The 24640-nt window shown below is 40.6% G+C and overlaps 1 protein-coding gene and 1 non-coding gene across 3 annotated transcripts in view; one reads left to right on the plus strand and one right to left on the minus strand.

Annotated features, from left to right (window-relative positions):
• Window positions 1–24640, plus strand: part of Gm14408 — a 191981-nt gene that overhangs the window by 46167 nt on the left and 121174 nt on the right. The window lies entirely within an intron of this gene.
• Gm14296 (predicted gene 14296) overlaps window positions 16036–24640 on the minus strand; it is a 35305-nt gene continuing 26700 nt past the window's right edge. The window contains exon 6 of the transcript NR_130970.1: window positions 16036–20665. The gene's annotated coding sequence lies outside the window, so the exon portion shown is untranslated. The remainder of the gene's footprint in view (window positions 20666–24640) is intronic.

Raw genomic sequence — 24640 nt, forward strand, 5'->3', positions numbered from 1 at the left:
TTTAGGTCATTGCTTTCTAGTTCTTGACAGTGTAACTGTACCTATCCTTTAAAAAACTAAGCCTATTTGATATGGTTTATATTATGGAAGAGACAATGTTGACAAGTGTGGCCTCAAATTCAGGAATAAGAATTTGCCTCCACACTTCTGGAATTGATAGCACATATTATCATGCTTGGCAATATCATTTCAAAAATGATTATAAGGCATTGATTCTAAACACCTGAAATGACTTTAAGAGTTACTGTATTGTCCCAATTCTTCAGTGCTCTCTTTAAATGTTATTCTCTCTCTCTCTCTTCCCTCCCTCCCTCCCTCCCTCCCTCCCTCCCTCCCCTGCTGCCTCTCTCTCTCCCCCCTCTCTCCCCTGCTCCATCTCTCTCTCTCTGTCTCTCTCTGTCTCTGTCTCTGTCTCTGTCTCTCTCTCTCTCTCTCTCTCTCTCTCTCTAAGAAATTAACCTGTTATTTTATTTGTATGGTTGTTTTGCCTCTGTATTTTTTGTAGAGAAATCCTGTGGAGGTGTTTAATATGGTGAAGGTTTCCCACATTTCTATAGTTTCATCATCATGAAGAGAAATTGTATAAACACATTTGATATGGTAAAGCCTCTTCAAATTTCCCAAGTCTTCATCATCATAAAAGAGAAGCCATATCAATGAATTCAATATGGAGAAGCGTTTGCACACTTTTACAGTCATCATCATCATGAAAGTAATCATATGCAAAGAAAGTCTATGAGTGTAAACAAAGTGATAGAGCCTTTCTTGTATGAGGTCCTCTCTGATCCCACACAACTGAAACTCGGGGAACACAAATGGCAGGAGTTTATTGTAATAAAGCTGCTGATGAATCATGAGAGAGCATACTCAGAACCCAATGTGTAACTCACAGCACACACACTTTCCCACTGTGAGCCAGAATGTTATAGAGCTGCCATCCCACAGTCAAAAACTCTTGCCCAGGATACTTCCTGTCTGAAAGAACTGCAGGAATAAAAATGGAGAAGAGTCTGAGGAAAAGAAGGTCCTGTGACATTCTCAAATTAAGATTCAGCTCAGTGGGTGGCACCAAGATCTGACAGTTACTGATCCTATGGTATGGTTACAAACAGGAGCCTATCCTGGCGGCCCTGTGAAATGTCCAGTAAGCAGCTTAAACACTCAGATACACATAATTCATCCAACCAATGGACAGAAATTGGTGACCCTTGTGACTGAATTAGGGAAAACCTGGAAGAAGGTGAGGAGGGTGACTCTATAGGAAGACCAGCAGTCTGAACTAACATGGACCCCCTTGATCTTTCAGACACTGAGCCAACGACGACCTACCATAAACCACTTGACAAACAGCAGAATGCTGCCAGTTCTGTACTCAGTCAGAAGAAGATGTACATAACCCTCGAAAGACTTGTGGTCCCAGGTAGTGGGGAGGATGAGTGGGGTGGGGATTTTTGGGGACATCTTCTTGGAAACTTTGGTAGCAGGTGTGGGATTTGGACCAGTTGAACGGAGGACTGAGAGTGCTAGAAAGTTTAGAGTGTAAAAAAAAAAAAAAATTGAACAATGAATTAAAGGAAAAAAAGTATATTAAAAAAAAAGACAAACAGAAATACCTGTGCTGTTACAGCTACATTTTCCCACCAAACAGGGTTTAGGAATAGAGGATTATGTAGTTTACAGTGTCAACTGTTATAGAATGTGGGTGTTCTTGGGCAGTGGTGGCACACAACATTTGAATCCAGCACTTGGGAGGCAGAGGCAGGCAGATTTCTGATTTCGAGGCCAGCCTGATCTACAGAGTGAGTTCCAGGACAGCCAGGGCTACACAGAGAAACCCTGTTTCAAAAAGCCAGAGAGAGAGAGAGAGAGAGAGAGAGAGAGAGAGAGAGAGAGAGAGAGAGAATGAATGTGGGTGTTACAGTTTAACCAATCATTGATTTGTTCTTTGGTGGTAAAGAACAGGTGTTATGTTTTGAGAAGCACAAGATGAATAGCAGAAGGCATTGTTAGAGACAGATATTATGTTTTCAAGAACAAAATATGAATATAGTGAGGTTGGATCTCCACAATACCCCAGGCCTGGGTACTTCAACTTATTTTCACCATATGATTAAGTGTAGGTGATAACAAAAAGGCAATATTTAGGGCATGTTTTTTCTTACTTCTGATAATTCCCAATTGTTCTTTATTGGTTCTCATGCTACTTGTGTTAAATTGGTTCCCAAATTTCATGAGAATCCTGCATTTGAGACACTGAGATTCTCTGCCCCAAGATGGTTCTAATTGGTAAATAAAATTGCCAGAAGCCAATGGCTAGGCAGGGAGTATGAGGCAAGACTTTTGGATTCATTGGCAAGGGGACCAAAGAGGATTGCCATGCTAGTATAAGAAGTGGATGCAGGCTTGAGAGCTGGGAATGGCAGAATACCAGCCATATAAGAGCCAGGGAAGAGAGGCCCCAGTGGCCCCTCCTGTGATTGATTTTGGGGTAGCAAAGATGGCATAGAGACTTTAGTAAGTAATACTTCAGGAGAATCACAATGAAGAATTAGCAATGTGGAAGTTTGAGAGTGTCCCAAACAATTAGCTGATTTAAGCATATTAAATAAAGCTGTGTGTCTTTATTTGCGGATCTAAAGCATTTGCATGGTCAGCGAGGAACTTGCAGAGGAGGCATCATATAGTAGACCAGAGTAACAAACCAACTTTGCAGAATGCACCTCACCTATAGGCTTGAACATAGTATTAAAAATTAATTGTAGATTCTCAAGTGTAAAACCATGTCATGATGTGAGATAAAAAGATGTGGAAAATTGGATTCTTAGCAGAGTTGCTGGTTTGCTGGAGACATGTGGCGTGTCACCAAGCTGTGCAGGTTCATGACTAGAACAAAAGGTGAGCTGAACTGGTATGCATAATTCTTGGTTACATGTCATTAGCTGGGATGTAGCAAAATCCCCCTAGCTCACCCAGACATCCTGGGTGGTAAGGATTTACCATGGGCCCTTCTCAAAGGCTTCTGGCTGTCTCAGATAGTTTGAGCTCGGAGGCAGAATTCTTAGCTAGAAGAGACAGAGGTAGATGGTAGAGGCTTCCTACTAGCTATGATCAAGTCAAGAAAGGACACAGATAGACGATATTTGTTTAACTGCTTTTCAGGATAAAAAAGATATAGTGGTAATTGTTTGTTTGTGAGTCTACATGGAATAATGTAATCCAGGACTTTGGTCTCAAATGTAGGAAATGAAGGCATATAGATAGAGAGATATCCTGTTTCAACATATAATAATAAGAAGTATTAATCGGTATGCAATGTAGAATGAATGCTTAAAAGAAAAATTTTAAATTCTATGTCAGTGCAGACATTGGGGTTGACTCTGGGTAACACAGGAATGCTGGTATTATGTGGACAAGTATGACAATTAAGAGCCTGGAAATAGGCTTATAGAGTAAGTAGAAGGGAATTTAATTGAAGTTAAATATATAGGAAAGGATGTTTGTTGAAGTTATATAAAGTGAAAGCAGATATATATATATATATATATATATCCATAGCGATATTACTCTCTGTAGAATGGAGAATTAACTATGCATTCTTAAATAAATTGTGTGTATTGATCTTAGAATGTAGGTCAAGAGCATGGGATAGTCAGAATAACCTTATCTTAGACAGAGAGTATAAACTTAGACCTGATCTTGTGTAAGAACAAGGCAGGAGATAGTGAAGAAGCACTGTCTCAAAGGATAACAATTGTGTAGATTGTTCTGATTGTCTTAAATATCAAAATGTATGTGATTTTAAGTTTGGTGGTTTTGCGATGTTAAAAATCCTTTCGGAGAAATGTCCATACAGGCTAGCCTGAAGAGAAAGGAGGCTGCTAATTGAATCAATATATAGCATTGATGATTTTGTGTTACTGGAACAAGGACATGCAATTATGGGAGAGGCTCTATATTCGTGCTAATAGGAAAGAGGAAAAGGCTTTGGACCCCTTCCCGGGTGATATGGATCAGATGTGACAGTGGAAGACGCCCTGAAGATAGATCTTGGCTACCAGAAAGAAAAAAGTTTAAGAAAAACAAACAGGTAGAAAACATGATTTGCTGATTCCTCCACATGGGAACAGCCCTGTAACTGGCCTAGATGACCAGGCCTGCTCAGTCCATGGATTCTCCAGTGCGGGAGTGAGGATTAAAAAGAAAAAAAAAGGCAGTTGAACAACATTGCAGAATGACTGCAGTCAATTCTGAGACTGAAGGCAAATTTAACTTTTCAATCCACATTTTTTTTTGAATTTTTTTCTTTTTTTTTTTTCCCATTTTTTCCCATTTTTATTAGGTATTTAGCTCATTTACATTTCCAATGCTATACTAAAAGTCCCCCATACCCACCCATCCTCACTCCCCTACCCACCCACTCCCCCTTTTAGGCCCTGGCGTTCCCCTGTACTGGGGCATATAAAGTTTGCGTGTCCAATGGGCCTCTCTTTCCAGTGATGGCCGACTAGGCCATCTTTTGATACATATGCAGCTAGAGTCAAGAGCTCCGGGGTACTGGTTAGTTCATAATGTTGTTCCACCTATAGGGTTGCAGATCCCTTTAGCTCCTTGGGTACTTTTTCTAGCTCCTCCATTGGGAGCCCTGTGATCCATCCATTAGCTGACTGTGAGCATCCACTTCTGTGTTTGCTAGGCCCCGGCATAGTCTCACAAGAGACAGCTACATCTGGGTCTTTTCGATAAAATCTTGCTAGTGTATGCAATGGTGTCAGCGTTTGGATGCTGATTATGGGGTGGATCCCTAGATATGGCAGTCTCTACATGGTCCATTCTTTCGTCTCAACTCCAAACTTTGTCTCTTCAATCCACATTTTATACCATTTTAATTACATGCCAGTATTTTAGGCAAGCAGGACAATAAGGAATTAGCAAAGCATTAAGTGAAGTCCTGTGATTACTCCCGTGACAGTTGTTTCAAAGGGCTTGTCATAATGACCAAAATGCTTGAGCCCACTTCCTTGTCCAAGCCCAAAATCTTGCCTGAATCCTAGTTCTTCTGTTCCACCATAAGACTAAATTTCCTGCCTTACCCGACTTCCCTATTACAGACTAAATTTAGATTCTTGCCGAAACTTACTTCCTTATTATGCCCTAATGTCAGATTCCTGCCTGAAGCCCATTTCCTTTTCCTTGGCCAATGTCAGACTTCTGCCAAGTGGTACTCCAGAAGGCTTTACACATCTAGATATAAAAGTGTCTAGCCAAAACATCAGCTAAAATTATACAATGCATATAGTAGGTTATGGAACACTTAAGATTCACTGTCTCGTCCTTCCTATAGCATTATTAAAGGATTATTACAACTGGTTATTGATTAAATTAACTTGTATAATGACAGTTGACTTTAACCTGCTCAAACACAGAGCTAAGATCAATCCTTCACTGCTCTGTGCACCTTGCACAATCCATATGAATATCTTAATAGAACTAAAATCTTGGTTGTAAGATTCACATTATGCTGAGTGTGCCCCTCTGAGAAGATTCATTGGCAGGGACACTGAGATGACCTGTTGTTCCATCTACCTGCCTCCTGGTGCTGATCCCAGAGACTTACTTCTAGAACAGTTTCAGAAATTGCTGCCAAGTTTCAATGTGGACTCAGTTCCTCCTGACTTCCAGACAGATAATTGAACTTCAATCCAACATCAAGTCTTCCAAGAATGCAGGGACTGGAAAACAAATGCTAAGGCTAGGTTTCTATAGTCTTACCATTTTTTTCTAATTTTCCTACTCCTCCCCACCCCTTGAAAGATTGCATTGTCCCAATTCAGCAGGAGGACATTATGGAGAGTTGTCATGCTGATCCCTTACATTTGGGTGTCTGGTTATGGCTATTTTAGTAATTAAGGTTAGGTTGTCATTTTAAGGCATAATTTGGAAATGGTCTTTATTTTAAACACAGAAGAAAGATAAGAGATGGGTTACTAAAATTGTTGAACAAAACATTGTGTAGCAATAAAATTACATTACTAGGAATCTTTGTATTTTTTTCCAAATTTGAAGTTACAATTTCTTGCATCAGAGAATTTTTATATAGTTTCAGATTTGAGTTTCTCATTGGTATAAATCTACGCACATTGGTACAAAATTTGAAATAAATATGGTTAGTCTTAGAAACACATTGTGCCTCTGCAATTCATTTAAGAAAAGCAACCTCTGACCCAGTCTGTCTATACTCGATATTACAAACTGTTTAATATAATTGAGTTATGCAATTGGAGGGCCTTATAGTAAACACATGGTTATATTTGATTCTGATTTAATTATAAGAAAGTGTTTTTAATATTATTCAAAGAGAAATGACTAAACAGACAAGGCTTTTCAGCTCGGATATATGTTATTATAGATTTTCTTCAAAAATATCAGAAATCCACAAAATTTGGCGTTTGTAATCATTTTGTTATTATTGGAAATTTGAGTAATAAACATGTTAGCACCTGAAACACCCCAGTCATGGTTCAAAGAAGATATTGACTATCATAACCTCTATATGGGGTTGTTCCTGTTTTGGAAGATAGCCACTGGGCAAGAATTGCCCTAATTCTTATACAGACAAAAAATACTGTCAAGGAAAGGACACAAGATACAAAATAGTCAACAGCTTTGCTCTGTCAAGACAGAGTAAACTAGTCCTTCATAATATTTCTGTCAGATGATTGTTTGCCAGAAGGCTGAAGACAGTTGATCAGTATTTTAAGGAAAAGGGGGCTGTACATGTAGTAGGCTGTCTCTGCAAGTTTTGTGTGCTGTGTTTTTCTGCTTCCTATAAATGAAGTCTTTCTTGGAAGTCTGATGTGGTTGAAGATTCAATATAGTCTCAAGGTTAAACTCAAGGTTATTTAGCATTGAGGAGGATGATGTAGATTTGAAAGGATGGTTTTCAGTTGGTAATGAAAATCAAAATCAAAACATATTTCTGGGATAGAGTTGTAAACTTTTTAAGCTAGGATAGATGCTAGAGTAATGTACATATGTTGGGAAAAATTGATGGACTAGATGTTGTTAGTGTATATCATAAACTATAGTTTACATAACTGTTATAACTATATTCAATGTACATCTGAGAGGAAAGGCCTTTTTAATACACAAAATGGATGACTTATTGTGGACTGGCTTTAATGCTACTTGTGTTAAATCAGTTCCCAAATTGTATGAGGATCACACATTTGAGATGTTGTGGATTCCTATCCTCAGCTGGTCCTATTTGATAAACCTGCACTCCACTGTCTGTGAGTAGAGGGAATTAACCAATTAACATTACACGCAACATTTTCTTATCAATGCCTTTTCAATAAATACGAAAATAACCACATTGGAGAGAAACCCTACCAATGTGATAAGGTGTTACCTCCTTCCAGCCTAGCAAGGCTGGCTATGACCATCTGATGCTTAAGCAGAGCCACCTGCTGTGCTGCTTCTCATCCCTCTCCTTTGATTTGCCACTACCTGCCTGAGGCCCAACCTGCCTGAGGCCGAACCGGTTCTCCTCCAAGATTTTCCAGAGTTAGCTCTGAACTGTTACCTTCGTGAGTTCCCACAAGGCTGACCTATCTACTTCAAAGGAATTTTGTATGGCTAGGAATGGGCCTCCTCTCTTCTTTATAAAGCGTGTTTGCTGACATTAAAATTGAACCTTGATCAGACTGCTTGTCTTGGTTTCATCTCTCTCTCATGCTGCCTAGCCCCCCTCTTTTCTTCCAGGTTTCCCAGATGCCTTTCCAGACTAGAACCCAGGCATGTGAGCCGCTAGCCGAACACAACAGATTTGGCACCCACGTGGGACTGAAAAACAGCAGAGGACATTTGGAAGAAACACTGCTGTTTTGGAACTCCATAGAAGAAGAAAATAATTAAAGGAAATCCATACCGGAGAAGGTCGGTATGGGCTAAGTTGAAACAGCGTTAAACCTGACCGCTAATTCACTTAGGTTCAGCAGTAAAGCTTATCAAGATCTAGGAACTTAACAGGCGGTTAGCCGTAGCTCCCAGAAGCTACATTTTTAGGCGTGAGAAAAGAAAGGGTTTATTAAAAGGAAATTAATAATCAGGCGGATGGCCACAGTTAAAAACTGCATCATGCGGGAGGAAATTGTCCAAAAAAGCAGAGAGAAATTTCAGGAGTGCCCTGCTTTGTTCTCTCTTGGCCTTACAGCAGAAGTGCTCTGTCCTCATTGTGTCTTTGTCTAATGTCTGGTGCACCAATCTGTTCACTTGTTCAGTTCATGTATGTTCATGTCTAGTCTGTATGAATGAATGTTCTATGTTTTATGTTGGATAATAAAGATGGCTAAAAAAGCTTTATCTTCAAAACTGAGAGCTGCCACGTGCTTCAACCAGTAAACAGACACGTGGCAGGATGGCCCCTGCTAGAAAAACTGTTGGTTATAGGAAAGAAGGAGAGTCTACAGCCTCTTAGTTTCAGGGTTAAAAAGCTGATAAATGGTATTTTCCTAGAGGATTCTCTACATCCGTGATTATTGCGTTTAGTAAATGATAAAGTGATTTTTATTCTATGATTGTAGGTAGAAAAAATAATATTCTCTGATTGGTTTAAATGTAACTGCTTCATTTGTTTTTTTTTTTTTTTATTGGTAATGTACTCTGCGTGTTTTCACTATCAGCTCATAAGTTAGGGGTTAAGATTAATAATTGTTACATTGCTACAGATGGTTAGTCTTAAAATTGATAACTCAAGTTTAGAGTCCTTCCAACACATAGCATAAGGCAGGCCAAGAGGCTGGGTATCTTAAGATATTTCTAGTTGAGATAATAATTAATGTGGTTCCTATCCTAGAAAGTAGAATTAGAGATAAGATTTAAAACAATGCCTCTTTATTAAAGCATTAAAGCTTACATGTATTCATAGGTATTAATTGGCTGTGAAACTTCGTAATATGATAGTAATACTTCTAATATTGATTCTATAAGTAATAAATTATCTTGAAACTGGGTTTTACTTTCTCAAAGTTAATGTTGCAAAAAGAAACTTAATAATTCTTTACAGATCTAGCCAGATGCTGTTTTAATGAAGTTCAAATTCATAGTTTATAAAGAGTCAATCAGACCGTAAAATTTATCAAGGCATTACAATCTGGTTTGCTTACTTTTTATATAGTTATTATAGATCCGAAGGTTTGTTTCTTTTTCTCTCTCCTTTGCATCTTAACGATTGTAAAGGTTTTGCTTCTAGTGAATTTGTAATAACTAGAATATTCTGCCTCTTATATGGCTAAGTATTGATCTACATTATGTAAAAAATTTTATCATTTCTGCTTCTATACAAGAAGCCAAGAGTTTGAATCTTTCAATGTATATTATTTCCCAAGTGAAAAATGTTTTATTAGCTAATGCTTCTCAAGGGAAGTTTACCTTAAATCCTTGCTCTCACCCAAAAGATTCAGAGACAATATCTTTTTATTACTTAGGGTTTTAGTTTACTACAAAAGGTTTTGCAGAAAATAAAGAAAGCTTTTACAATTGTTATTAATTATAATCATTGGTAATTAAATATTAGCTTGCGCAAAACAATTCTTTGGCAAGAGAAAACATTATTGTAAAGTCATTTTTCTCATCCTTCCAGCTGATCGTTGGCCCTTGTGGACCCAGGTAACTGCTGGTGGCTGCAGGGCAGGGCCTTTGGGCTCATAGCTTTCCCTGGGCGTGTTAACTTGAGAAGCCGCCAAAAAGCGGGTGGCCTTGTAGCCAACTCAGGGAGAAGGGCCTTGCCCGCCATTGCCCCATAAGCCTCTGTCCTTCTCCGCTGGAATAGCCATATTTTTCCCGCTAAGGCCCGGGGTACTCCGCCACCCTTGTTTGAGTTTTCTAGACTGAGAAGAAGGCCGAGGTGGCAGAAGCGGCTGTGGCAACAGGGCCAGCTCCTCCCCAGTGCCAGGACTGGAACTGCCGCTTGACAGAGTGGCACCTCAGGCGCATAGCGCCTTCTCCGCGTTAGAGATACAGGGCTCAGCAGCGAGATAAAATCCAGACTGCTTTTCAGAGTGACTCCACATGCCAGGGCGTCAGAAGGCCAGGGCTGAAGAGGACTTAGGGCAAACACCCCCCTCCCCCAAGTACACTGTGGGTGTCAGGCCCTAGACCACAAAGCCAAGACAAGGCAGATTGGGTGGGGCCGAGGTAGCACTCACCTCAAAGCACAGTTTCATTATCCTATTAGAACCACAGTGGTGCTAATAAAAAAACAATTGTAAAATATATTCGTGTATTTTTAGAAAACCTAAAACAAAAATAGTGTCTTAAAAACCTGACTACAGGTATGTTCCTTGTTCAATACAACAATTTATTTGGTTATTACAAAATATTAATAATTGACCTATTACATACCATCATTCTAAATAGATTAACAATCAATATCCCAAAGATGAGTTAAAAATTGTTTTTTCTGCATGCTTTTATATCTTCTATGAATTCATGCATACATACATCCCAATTATTGTGTTTAATAACAACCCCTATATAAGACATTAAGTACATGTAAATTAGATCATATGCTTAGTCTCTTAAGTTTCCCCCTGTTTCAGCACAAATAATCTAGTTGTGTGGTGTAGATGGTGTGTTAAAATGCTGAACAATCAATCCTTAATTTGTATATTAATAGTCAATGCTATATCTCAGAGCTCACAATTGCTTAAGATTGTTCATCCCTCAGATACTATTAATTCTCAAATTTGCAATTGCTTTTGCATATACAACTCATAGAAATAATGCTGTCCTTTTAAGAAGGCGGTTTTTAGACATTTGTTAAATTGTTCGAAATTTCCTGGACATTTTAAAACAATGCCAGGCTAGATTTATATCTCAGACAGTCTATGGGTCGTACATATAAGATAGATTGGATATATAACCTCATTCTTTGTATATTCATAACAGCTATAGTTTAAAATAATATTTTAGTCTTCTTGAAAATTGTGCGTGTATAATTCTTTCCTTTTAGTTTCCTCAGTTAATACTTGTTTCCACATAATAGTGTTAATTATTGAGGACTTTTATTTAATAATTCGCTATAAATAAATGCTCGTATTTCTAGTTAATAAATAAATTATGCACATGTGACTCTTAATAACATTTCAAGCTTTCTGATTACAACCGCTCCTTAAGAGAAACGATCAAAAGTACAATTAGTCACTGCCCCTTTTCAGTCAAGTATTTAAAATGTTTTGTCAACAAGTTATTAATTCAAAGGATTAGATATTGTGAACTTTAAAACTTTAACTTCTTAAGAGACAAAGAAGGGGGAAATTGTATCCCCGTACATACTATTTAGTGCATTCCCATGCACACTATTTAAATCATACCTTTATTTTCAAATTTTGAAATTTAAATGTCAGAGAATTTAATAAATGCTTTATAGTATCTTAAAAAGATCTACTTATTGGCTTATAGATTGATCCTAAACAGCTACCTTATTAGGGAAGGGAAAAACAGGTTCTCTCCACAGAACGCTACAGAAACATGATGGTTAATTCATGTGACAAGCTGGCAGGTAAGTTGACTCGGTGCCCTGATTGAGTTGACTAGGAAACTAAATTGGATTCATGTTTTAGATCCATCCTTGCTTGCCATTTTTCCAGTTTAGACTAGCTTCAAGCCTTTTAACTTTATGTCAAAAGTACATCAGAGACTATATATTCTGACTTATTAATATTAGTCATTTAATAGAGTCATAATGATTTTTCTCTTTTCTTCAATGTGACCAGTCATTCTAACTCAGTCTTAGACTGGTCTAATATTTAGTCTTAAATTAGAGATTCATATTGTAGATAACTAAAATTCTTAATTACCTAGCAAAGTTAATTCTGAGCACAGCCCCCACTTCCAGAAAATCTCTGGCCTTTTTACTAATTCTAAAAGCAGCCCAGAGACTGAGCCTTGCTAATTTGCAACTGAAATAAGTATCTGGACTTCCCCAAAAGAAGCTTTGTGATGTTACTCTTCACTGTCTAAGATTTTTGTCTTTCAAGCAGATCAATCAACACCTTCAGCCATACTGCAATGGGCGTGCATCCCCGCCCCCAAGAGTGTACAGGTGGCAACTGCTATTTTTCATTCTAAAGACATTCCAGCACGTATTGTGGCTTTAGGTCTGATTTGAGATTTAGGTTTACTACGAGGGCTAGAAAGGCAAAAATTTTCAAATATTAGAAAAGATTGGTTTTTATTCTGATAGACGGGCTTAGTGCCTTAGCTGGTCTCTGGTTTTCCACCCTTGCTGTTATTGCAAGGGCCCCTTAGTTCCTCAGGCTGTGGGAATAACAGAGATGAGGAGGGTGACCTCCAGCTCCTAATATAGCCTAAGAGCCACAAATTGTGGTGTTACTAGTGATATAACTCTTGTCGAGGCCTTGCTAAATCTGAGGTTGACAGTTCTCCTTTAGGAGCTGCACAGTACTCAGAACTGTGCATACTGATTTGTGATCATACGAATACAGTACGGGTACCGCTTGGGTGCAGAAATTTATTGCAGGGGAAGGTCCAGCTCGACCATTTCTGGGTTCCCTGTGAGATACACCCGGTTTGGATGGAGGTTGGTATCTAGTTCCAGTTACAACCAAAAATATCTTTCTAAGGCTCTGCCTCACCTCCCCAAAAGATACCAAGAGCCACAAGTGTGGGACATGACAGCCCACAGGAGGAATCTGGTCAATATCCCCCCAAGCCATAGTTAAAGCCCACTCATCTAAGGATGAGAAAATCATTTGATTACCTCAGTTAAGCATGGCCTTATTAAACTTAATTAATAGGTGGGGGGAGAGAGATTAGAGACCGTACTATTAGAAGGGCAAGCCCTACACAGCCTCCCACCCTAAAAAGCCAATTGGCCTTGTACTACGGAGCCAGTCATCACCCTCTCCTCCCTGTTCCCTGCCTGTCATCCAAGAATGCGGAGGAATATCCACATACTCTCCTTCAGTGTTATTCATAATAAAGTGCCTTTCAATTCGTACAGTCAGTCTTCGCCAGAGTTCCAATGTCCTAGTATGACCATCAAATTCAGTAGGAATTCAGCAAAGAAGTTACTAGCACAGAAAGGACAGTCTTATCCAAATATGAGTTTACCATGAGAAAAGTTAGGGAATCCCACTGAGACAGGTTTCTTCATTAGACCCTAAAAATTCAGGCAGAACTATAGAGCATGAATAATTTTTTTTACCTCAGTCCAGTTTTGTTTAATATTATTTAAAGGGGGGAAATGTTACCTGCTTCCAGCCTAGCAAGGCTGGCTATGACCATCCACTGCTTAAGCAGAGCCACCTTCTGTGCTGCTTCTCATCCCTCTCCTTTGATGTGCTACTACCTGCCTGAGGCCTAACCAGTTGTCATCCAAGATTTTCCGGGGTTAGCACCGAACTTCGTGAGTTCCCACAAGGCTGACCTATCTACTTCAAAGGAACTTTGCATGGCTAGGAATGGGCCTCCCCTCTTCTTTATAAAGCATGTTTGCTGACATTAAAATTGAACCTTGATCAGACTGCTTGTCTTGGTTTCATCTCTCTCTCATGCTGCCTAGCCTCCCTCTTCTCTTCCAGGTTTCCAAGATGCCTTTCCAGACTAGAACCCAGGCATGTGAGCCACTGGCCAAACACAACAATAAGGCCTTTTTACAACACAGTTATCCACAAATACATAGCACATTCTGGATAGAAATCTTATGGATAAGCAAATGGTAATTAATTTGCATGTAGCCATATCCTCAAATACCATGAGAAAAAGTCATATTGCTGAAGAACCCATATTTGTAGTCATTGTGGTAACATGTTGCACTTTAAGGTTCCTATATACAAGAGTAATGTGTTCATTGTATAATTAATCTTAAGTTCTTTGCATGCCACAGTAATCTCTGAGGATGTAAGTAACCAAACTGAAGGGGATCTATGACTATGAAGGATTTGGTAAGATCAATAGCCAACACCCAAGATTATTTTTCACACAAAAAAATTAAGTATCGTCAATCAATTCAAGCTGTATAATTTGATGTTCTTCTATATTTTGTTTGAAATTGTAATCATATTACTCTTCAATTACATAAAATTTCTCAAAACTGTGTCAAACTTTATGGCTGTGTATTAATACTTTTCTGCTGCTGTGATAAAATGCAATGTCTAATGCAACTTATAAAATAATTTAATTTGCCTTATAGCTTTAGTGGGGTACGGGGTCACATGTGATGTGGTAACACAAGTGTTTCAAATAACCTTCTGATGTGGTGATTCTTTATGTTGCCTGGTGTGGATGTCAGTCATTAGGCAAGGCTACGTTTTACCTCTTGATTTTCATGTGTCAGCCAATTGAATACAAGTTATTGCATAGAAGATGCACCCCAATGTGTCCTGTTTTGTCAACACATTTTAACAATATTAATGTTAAAATGCTTAATAGAATAGCATATAACAATCATGAAATACTTCATATGTATCCAAAACAGTATTTTCATTTATCTATTAGAGATGTCATTAAATTGGATAATCAGGAACAAACTGTATCTCACAGTCTATCTTGATTGTTATAAATATACCCATATCTTTTGACATTCCATTCTTCTTTATGTTCCCATTAGTTACTATTTGGCACTTCCTCTTGAAGCATGCCTTGAATGGGAATTACATAAAATTGCTAAATAATGTAACATCAATGAGTTGTAGTTTTAATAAGAATTTCTGGTGTGTCTGTGTGTGTTTTGGTGTGTATTTTTAAGCCAAGAAAGATATGTAGAGACTTAGTGACAAATTAGTAGGGTCTACTTGGCCTTCTTCATAGAGTGATCAAGGTTAGGTTGCCAGCATTGCATACTGTAGACCTTTCCTACTGTACCATTTCATAGATGTGCAAATAAAATTAGCTGAAATATTATGCTAGGCTAGAAAAATATTGACTTCTTTCCAGATAGTAAAACAGGATGTTTTTTTGCGTTTTGGTTTTTTTTTTTTTTTTTTTTTTTTTTTTTGGTTTGTTTGTTTGTTTTTGCTATTGCCGTTTTCATAAGAATAAGCTGCAGAGTTAGGAGAACAGATTCTACAAGCAAGCAAGAGACTCATGGACTGTCTCTGTTCCTGTTGTTGGAGAACCTTCCTAAATAACAGGCTCCAAGCTACATCTATGCTACACATGTTTGTGAGTATCCCTTCTCCACCCTGACAATTCTACTCTCTGCCAGGCTATTCATTTCCTTTCGCAGTAAGGCTAGACAAGGCAACCCAGCTAGTACAATATATGCCAAATAAAGGCAACAGCTTTTGGGATAACCGCTGTTCCAGTTGTTCCGTACCCACATAAAGACCAAGCTGCAAGTTTGGCATATATGAGCAGAGAGAATTAGGTCCAGCATGTGTATTTTCTTTGGATGCTAGTTCAGACTCTGGAAGCACCAGGGGTTAAGGTAGTTGATACTATTGGTTTTTCTGTGGAGTTCCTATGCATTATGGAGAACACAATTCTTTTGCCTATTTTTGCATAAGAGTACTCAAGCTCCATCTAGTATTTAGATGTGAGTTTCTGCATCTGTCTGAGTCAGCTGCTAGGTAGAGCCTCTAAGTGGGCATTATGCTTCTGTCTCAAAGCACAAGAGTATCATTAATAATGTTAGAGATTGGTACTTGCCCATTGGATGAGTCTCAAACTCAGCCATTAACTGGTTTGCCATTTCCCCAGGTTCTGTCCAATCCTTGTGCCTGGATTTCCTGTACAGAGGATAAATTGTGTGTTGAAAGTTTAGTTGGTAGGGTGGTGTCTCTGCCATTCCACTGGGGTGCCTGTCTGGATATAGGTGGCCACTTCAGATTATATATCCCCAATGAAGTGAGTCACAGATATGATCACTCAGATTGATTCTTGGGTGTGTCTGTTACCCCAGGTCTCTTATTCCTTCTGGAGATGCCCCCTACCTCCTCACCTCTTTCATAATCTAATGTGTTGGGGTCCCTCAGTAGGGTTGCAGCAATCAGGACACAGGGGAAGCAGAGAAATGGTGCACCTCTTTATATATTGTTGAATTCTCTAATATCATTTATTGACAAGCAGAATATTTATTTCTCACAGCTTCTAATTCACAATTATTCAACCAGTTATTCAACCAGTAGTTTATCTAGAAACAAGTTGACCTAAACCAACTTGCAGACTGAGATATTTGTCTGGGGTCACACTCTTCTAAGTGATGCTTGGGGTCAACTCAAGTCTTCATGCTTACAATGTATCTTATGATTTTACTGTTGCAAATGGACACCATGATCAAGGAAAATCTTATAAAGGACATCAATGAATTGGAGTTGACTTAAAGATTCAGAGTTTGAGTCCATTATCTTCAAAAGAGGAACGTGGCAGCATCCAGGCTGGTATGGTACCAGAGGAGATGAGAGTTCTACATCTTCATCTGCATGCTGATAGTGGAATACTGGCTTCCAGGCAGCGAGGATGGTGATCTTACTGCCCATACCTATAGTGATACAACTATTCCAATAAGGCAACCTGTACTTCAACAGGGCCATACTTTCTAATAATTCTACACCCTGGATGAGCATTTTCAAACCATCACACAAAGTATGTTCTTTGCCATCTGAGCTATTTACAGCCTGGTCCACTTGCATCTCCATGGGCAAAACATCATTCTACACATCTTTCTCAAAGAGACAGGTCCAGGGACTCACCCAAAGCTGTGTGCGCTTCGGGGCTGTGTGCCCTCTCTGTGTGGAGCAAAGTCTGGTCTCCTCAATCAGCATGATTCTATTTGTGATTTAGAGGCTATCTATGTTTTACCATCTTACCACATTCAAGTACCCAGTTCAGTAGTGTTAAGAAAATGATGTACAAACCCCACAGGCCATCTACAGAGCATCATTGATATTTCAAACTCATCCTTTGTGTTTATGGAAACATTAAATTTTCATTACTCACCCAATTTTTTGTCTCCTATTCTTGACTCCAAATCTGTATATTTGCTAGCTCTAAGGATCAAGAACTGTTTGTTGTTCATTTAGTGGCTGGCTCATTTCACTTAGCATAAGGACCTCATGGGGTTTTGAATGAGAATCCTTGCAATACACTTATATGTTTGAATACTTGGTCCCTAGATGGTGGGAAATTTAGGAAGGATTGGGGATGTGGCCCTGTTAGAGGAGGTATGTCAGTGGTGGCAGGCAGACTTTGAGGATTTCCTAAACCCAGCCAATCTGAGTGTTTTTTTTCTACCTTGTCCTTCTTTTCTACTCTGATACTAGATCAGGATGTAATGTCTACCTACTAAGGCAACTCCATGCAACCTACTGATTGCCACATTTTCTGCCATTATGATTCTTTGGTTTTGTTTTGTTAAAAACAACAACAACAACAACTTCCCAGACATTCAGTTTTACCAATGAAGACTGAGGAGGCTGATGAAGTTGTGAATGCCTTCAAGACCAGAGGCAGAGAAAGAACCCAGCTTAACTTCCTCAATTGACTTTCCAGAGGGAAGGGCCCTTTCCCCTCCTACTAGCTGTTCTAAATACTCTTCAACTAATGGCCTTCATTTCCACATCCAGTGTTCATTGCCTCTTGACCCATCTAGCAGGTCCAGTTATTTGAGGGTCTCGAGGGGACCTCCTCCTAAGAACCAAATGGGGGTTAGAGAGGGACGAGGGCCTTGTGCGAATAACGGCATGGAAATGTTCTGGAATGCATCAAAGCCCCAAATGTATTAGTCAGGCCCCAGGTTTAAATGCACAAGCAAAAGGGGAAGTACAGATACTTATCAGTGGGAGGGGTATGGCAATACAAGCAAAAGGAGAAGTACTTATGGGAGGGGGGGCAATAGAAATTCTTTCTTTTGGCAGCTACACGGGGAAGCAGGAACTTGGTGGTATCAGGGTGGGGTCAGGGCATCGGAGATGACTTAGGGCTGGTACATCCCGTGGTGGTTCTCGGAATCCATGTGTCGGTGGCCCGCTTGACCCCTTTTTTCTTCTCGGTAGGAGAGGCCGAATTTAGAGATCAAGAGTTGTCTTAATAGCTCCCAACATCTCCCCCATTTTAATATTTTTATGAAGGCATATTGTATAATAAATTTGTAGCCATGTTTTTAACGATCACCTAAACTTCTGTTTGCTCACCCGGTGAATTTCTAAAACCATGAAGGACACAAGGAAAAGTCATCTATGAGGCTTGAATTAATGTTCCCAGTCTGTTGGGTATAACTTGGACCAGCCAAGGGATTTAGGAATGAAGCAAGCTCTGTGGGTAGAGGTAGAGGTCTGATACCCAGTGTGCAATGTTAGAGGTCATGTACAGGATTGACTCTTAGGCCCACAGATTTCTACCCAGAGTAACCCTGACCTGCTCCCATGCCGTTTTTCCTGGGAGAAGGACCCTAGGGCACTCAACCTTCATACATACGACTTCAAGTTCCATTTTTTTGATGTGTCTAGCCTGGGATGACTGTTTAGTTTCCAATGTGGCGAGAATGTATATTACCATGTCGGAAGCACAGACTATGGCAATCTATAAATGATTCGTGGCATGAGACTGATGGCCGAATTTAGGGGAAGGGGAATGATCTTACTTAAGCATTTTATGGAAATTGAGTCTCTCTCCCCGAGATGAGGGTGATGAAGCGGCATCCACGTCTGCCTCTTCTCTAGTAACCTGCTTGTTATCACCAATGTCCAGCCGATGGTAATGAACTGAAACAAATGCACTTGAAAGAGATGAATCAATTTGAGATTTAACAAATCGGGTCAATTTTTGAAATGCCCAAGGACCAAAGGAAATCAATAATAGGAGTCCCAATAGGGGCCCCAAAAGGGAGAACAACAAGGTCGAAAGCCAGGGGGAGGTTGAAAACAAATTTTGATACCATGACTCTTGTTGTTCTCTCTCTCTTTTTCTTTTTTCTAAACTGGCAGTAACCTTGGCAATGCTATCTTTAACTAATCCAGTTTTATCAACATATACACAGCATTCTTCTTTAAGTGCAGCGCATAAGCCTCCTTGTTGTAGAAAGAGCAAATCTAATCCCCTTCTATTTTGAAGGGCAACTTCTGAAAGGGAGACCAAGGAATCAGTAAGATCACCTAGGCCCTTTTTTATATTTTCTATATCTTGGTTAATAGCCTCATTGAGCAGATGGTAATTGCACGCATTCTGTTGAGATGACACAAGGGCTGCGATTCCGGTCACGGTCCCAGCAGCACCCAGGCCAAGAAGGACCGCAAGGCTCACCGCCGAGATAGGCTCTCTTTTGTGGTGGGATAGCAAGGAGGCCCCTTGGTCCCAAAACGTTAATAAGTCATCTGTCTTATGAATACTAAAATTTGGAAAAAGCTGAACCAAGACACAATAATCTCTATTATTTATAAAATCTTGTATAATAATGTACCATGTAAGGCCTGTGGAACATGCCAAAAAAGGTATCATTTGGGGCAAGAAGATAAGAATACCTATTTTTATTTCCTCTAAACATGTTATTGCAAATTTCTAGCAAGGGCCACAGCGGAAGCATGTCTGGGCCCAACACACAACCTCCTTTCCCAGAGAGTTTTGTCAGGGTAAGCTGAACTGACTCAAAGGGAAGCTGCCTAGCATCTGAAAGCAGGGTAAAATTTCCAAATAAGGCTATGCCCTCATAAAAGGATGGGGAAGCAGAAAAGCACATCCAACAATCTTCAAATTCTGACGTATTATCTCTTTGTGTTTTATCTAACAAGGCTAAAGCAGAAGCATTCAATATAGACCACAATAAATCAGTGGAAGAAGGGGGGCCCCCCCCGCAGGGATAGTGGGCTGAAATAGGGTTGTAGTATGCCCTAGGGCAGGAAAAGGAGGGCTGGTACCTGGAAGTCGGGGATTGTTTGGGGAATTAGGGTGATGTAATTGGGGGTTAGGTCCTATAGATGCTTTATGTTTGTTGGGGATTTCTTTTTGTAGTTGAATCTTGAATGTCAATCCCCAATCTGTGCCCTCTTTATATATGCGCAACCCCCAAGAGAATTCTCTCTTGGTCCAGTCAGCAGTCCTTGCGGCTGTTGTAAAGCCAATTTGTAATGGGTTGCACCACCCTTGTCTCGAAGAATTGGGGGAAAAATAGCTATTAAGAGGTTGTTTTCTAGGGGAGGTGACTTTGGAGTTGGGGTGAAGTCGTTTAACTGTGATATAATCCCAAGAGGAGGATGGAGTCCAATAGGTATCTCCAGTGGTTTCACAGCCCCACGAGGCGCAGTAAAAATCATTTTCATAGCCACATTTATAATTTAGAGATCTATCTCGATGAGTTCCTGGACAGACATATATACCTCCAGTGTGTAAGGCCAGGGCAGTACGACGTATATCACTGCTGCAACCTGGATCAGTCTTTTTATCACCTGTGTTAACTGCTGTTAATTGAGGCATATAATAATCAGGGGTGCCCCAGGCGGCATCTGCACCCAATGCGAGGACACAGATGTCTACTTCTAACTCGGGCCAATGGGGCTTGGCACCAATCTTGGAGCTGGAGTTAACTCTGTCTCCAGCCTGATTTTGAATAATCCAGGTATAGTTAAAAACCTGATAGGTCTGGGCTTGCCTGGCTGTCGCCGTCATGACCAGCATCATCAATGTTGTGAGAGATCTGTCCATGGTGATCCTACAAGAGAAAACATGAAACATCTTCTCAGGCGCCACCCTGGGTTGTATTAAATGGCTTAATTAGTCTTTCAGGGAGCCATCTGGCTCGCCCTTCCTTGGAATTATAGATGCAGGCTGAGCCTTTTGCCCAGATGATGATGGGGTCTGGCCCATTCCAAATCCCTGTGAGGGGATCTTCCCACAGTGCTTGAGCATACCCTAAACTGGTCTTAGGATGCCAAAGTCAGTCAGCTGCTGAGCAACCACTTATGTCTAGAGTTAAAAAGTTAAGCACAAAAAGCGCATGAGACAGTAGCTGTTTTGAATTTCCCTTAAGGGTGTAGATAGTCTCTTGGGCCCCGAGCTTAGTCAGGGTATTCTTTAAGGTCTGATGGGCCCTTTCGACAATTCCCTGCCCCTGATGGGTTATAGGGAATTCCAGTCATGTGCTTGATCTGTAATTGTGCACAAAACTGTTTAAACTTAAGACTGCTATATCCAGGGCCGTTGTCTGTTTTGATAATTTTGGGCTGTCCCATGACAGAAAAGGCATACAATGAATGATTTATATAACATCTTTGGTAGCTTCTCCAGTGTGGGCGGAAGCACACAAAAACCCACTGAAGGTATCAACGGACACATGTACAAACATAAGCTTCCCAAAAGATGGGATGTGAGTTACATCCATTTGCCAGAGTTCTCCGGGGACAAGGCCCCATGGGTTAACTCCTAAATGTGGTTCTGGCAACAGGGTAAGACAATTTTTACACTGTTTAACGATTTGTCTGGCTTGTTCCCTGGTTATGTTGAATCGTAGTCTGAGTGTCTGTGCATTGAGATGATGTAAAGTATGGGTTCTCTGAGTCTGTGACAGTGGGTCAGGCTCGATAGTAAGGCATGTAAGCCAAGTGGCCTGATCAGCAAGATCATTTCACCGGGACAGGGGTCTGGGAAGTCCCGTGTGGGCTCGAATATGCCCCACAAAAAATGGGTAGGCTCTACTTCTTATGAGCATTTGTATTTTAAGAAACATCTGAAAAGTGGCAGTGGTGGGTTGAATACTAGGGACCACCTCTAAAGCTCTCAAAGCTCTTACCACATAATGGCTATCTGAATACAAGTTAAAGGGAGATGAGACCGATTCAAACACTTGTAAAGCTCCTTGGAGCTCTACCAGCTGGGCCGAGGTGTGGGTGGTCTCAATGATTTGGCGTTGTCCTTCGACAATGATAGCAGCCCTTCCATTATTGGACCCATCAATGAACACAGTTAAGGCTTTGGATATAGGCTGCAGCTGGGTAACCTTGGGGAAGACAAAAGGGGTAGTTTGCAAAAACTGAACCAACCTATTGGCTGGTAAATGTGTATCAAAGGTTCCCTGAAAGGAGGATAATAATATAGTCCACTCATCAAATTGTGACTGTAACCAAGAAAGCTGTTCAGATGAATAAGGAAAAATAACAGTATCAGGAGCTTTTCCAAAATGGCGGGTAGCCATCTTGATTCCTAGGATAATTACCTGACATATAAGAGAAGGATAAACAGGGAGAACCTTTGTAGGTGTGGCTGGTAAATGGATCCAGAAAAGGGAATTATCATCTTGCCATAATAGGCCAGTGGGTGCAAAGGGTGTGGAAAAGACTATTAAGGACAGGGGTTGAAGGGGGTTATAATAGCCCATGGTTTGTTGATTAATGGCTGACTCTACCTTATGGAGAGCCTCTAGGGCAGCAGGAGATAACTTTCTCGGGGAGTTTGGGTCTGAATCTCCCTGGAGTGTATCAAAAAGGGGCTTTAGATATCCAGTAGTTAATTTTAAATAGGGACGTAACCAATTTATATCTCCTAGCAACTTTTGGAAATCATTTAGGGTCCTCAGCTGTGAGGTGCAGATGGTTAATTTCTGGGAATGTACTCTAATGGGTTCTAACTGAAAGCCTAGAAACATGAAAGGGTACTGAACTTGAACTTTATCAGGAGCTATTACAAATCCCCATCTTTGGAGGGCCCTAACTACGGCCTGGGCAACCACAAGGGTGGAGGATAATTCTTTTGTGGCAACGAGCAGGTCATCCATATAGTGTACTATATAGGCATCAGAGAATTCTTGTCTTAAAGGGTTAATAATCTGTGCCACATATTTCTGACATAAGGTAGGGCTATTAGCCATTCCCTGGGGTAAAACCCGCCATTAAAAGTGGGGATTTGGTCCCACGTGATTTACAATGGGAATGGAAAAGGCAAAACGGACACAATCTTGGGGATGAAGTGGGATAGAAAAGAAACAACCTTTAATATCTATGACAATTTTAGAATAACCTCTGGGAATTGCGATAGGAGATGGTAAGCCTGGTTGAAGTGCCCCCATCGGCATCATGGTCTTATTTACAGCTCGGAGGTCTTGTAACAGCCTCCAGGCTCCACTTTTCTTTTTTATGACAAATATCGGTGTGTTCCACGGGGAGGTAGAAGGCTCAAGATGTGACAGTCTCAATTGTTCCTGCACAAACTGTAAGGCTGCCTGAAATTTCTCTTGAGGCATAGACCACTGATCAATCCAGACAGGATCATTGGATTTCCAAGATATTTTAACTGCCTGGAATGCAGGAGGAGCAGTGGTCTCTAAAAAAAAAGGTCTGCCCCTAAACCTTTTTTATCATTTTTGGGTGTGGGCATAATGGGAGAAATCCTTCCATGTTCATCTTTCCCTAGACCCTTCCCTGGGAGGTACCCTGTTTTTAGCATCAATTTGGTGACAGTCTCCTTGGGGCTAAACATTATCATCCCCATTTGGGAGAGTATGTCTCTTCCCCATAGATTCACAGGAAGGCCTTTTACCACAAAGGGTCGAACAGTTCCAGTATTGTTTTCTTTGTCTGACCATGTTAGTAGTTTGGAGCTTAGTAAAGTGTCCTGTGTTTGGCCTATGCCTTTTAAATGAGTGGCAGTGGGCTGTAAGGGCCAGGCTGTAGGCCAATGTGTTAAGGAAATTACTGTCGCATCTGCCCCGGTATCTAGGAGCCCTTGAAACTGTTTGCCCTCTAGAAACAAAGTCAGCATGGGCAGTGAATCGGTTATTTTCTGTGCCCAGTAGACTTTTGAGGATCCTGGGGTGGATGGTCCTCGCTCTTCTTTCATATAAGGGAAATGGCCAAATAGTGGGAGTGGTAGGGCTTGGGCTATGCGCTCTCCAGCCCTAAGGGTAAGAGGTCCCTGCGTGGTGACTAAGATTTTTATCTCCCCATGGTAGTCACCGTTAGGCCTTGTAAAATTCTGGACACTCGGCTGATGATGAGAAAAAACATCTTTTGGGGAGGGGGCCCAAATTCACCTGTTTCGATGACCACTGTTCCCTCTTCAGGAGTTATAATCCTGGTGGTGGAGGAACACAGGTCCAATGCTGCATTTCCTGTCGTGGCCCTGCACAATCTCCCGTGGGGGCTAGGGGGTTGTTTGCAGTTGTTATTAGGGGAGACGGACCCCGCAGGGGGGCCCTTTGGCCGTTTCCCTGGACCGCAGATAGTGGATGGCCATTGATATCAGTCTTAGATCGGCAATCTCGTGCCCAATGATGTCCTCTCTTGCACTTATGGCAAAGACCGGGGGAGAGTTTTTGTTGGGTAACAGGCATGGTTGAGACTAGGGTGGTCTGTCCTTGAGTAGGGCATTCTCTAGCAAAATGTCCAGGTTGGTGGCATCTATAGCAAGTTTTCTGTCCTTTACTTAGTTGTAGACCAGCACCAATGGCCAGGTTAATAGACTTAGAAACTTGTTGAGAAAACACATTTACCTCATTACAAAGCTTAATCATACCATTTATATCTAAACTCTTGGTTTTACCTCTCAGGGCAGCCCTACATGACGAATTGGCATTTTCAAAAGCAAGTTGTCGGACTAACAGACCCTCACTTTCCTCAGGTCCCAAAATTCTCTCAGCTGCTTCCTGCAATCTGGCAATGAACTGTGCATAGGACTCTTGGGGCCCTTGTATAAT

Source organism: Mus musculus, chromosome 2 (genome assembly GCF_000001635.26).
Source record: "Mus musculus strain C57BL/6J chromosome 2, GRCm38.p6 C57BL/6J".
Lineage (NCBI taxonomy): Eukaryota > Metazoa > Chordata > Mammalia > Rodentia > Muridae > Mus > Mus musculus.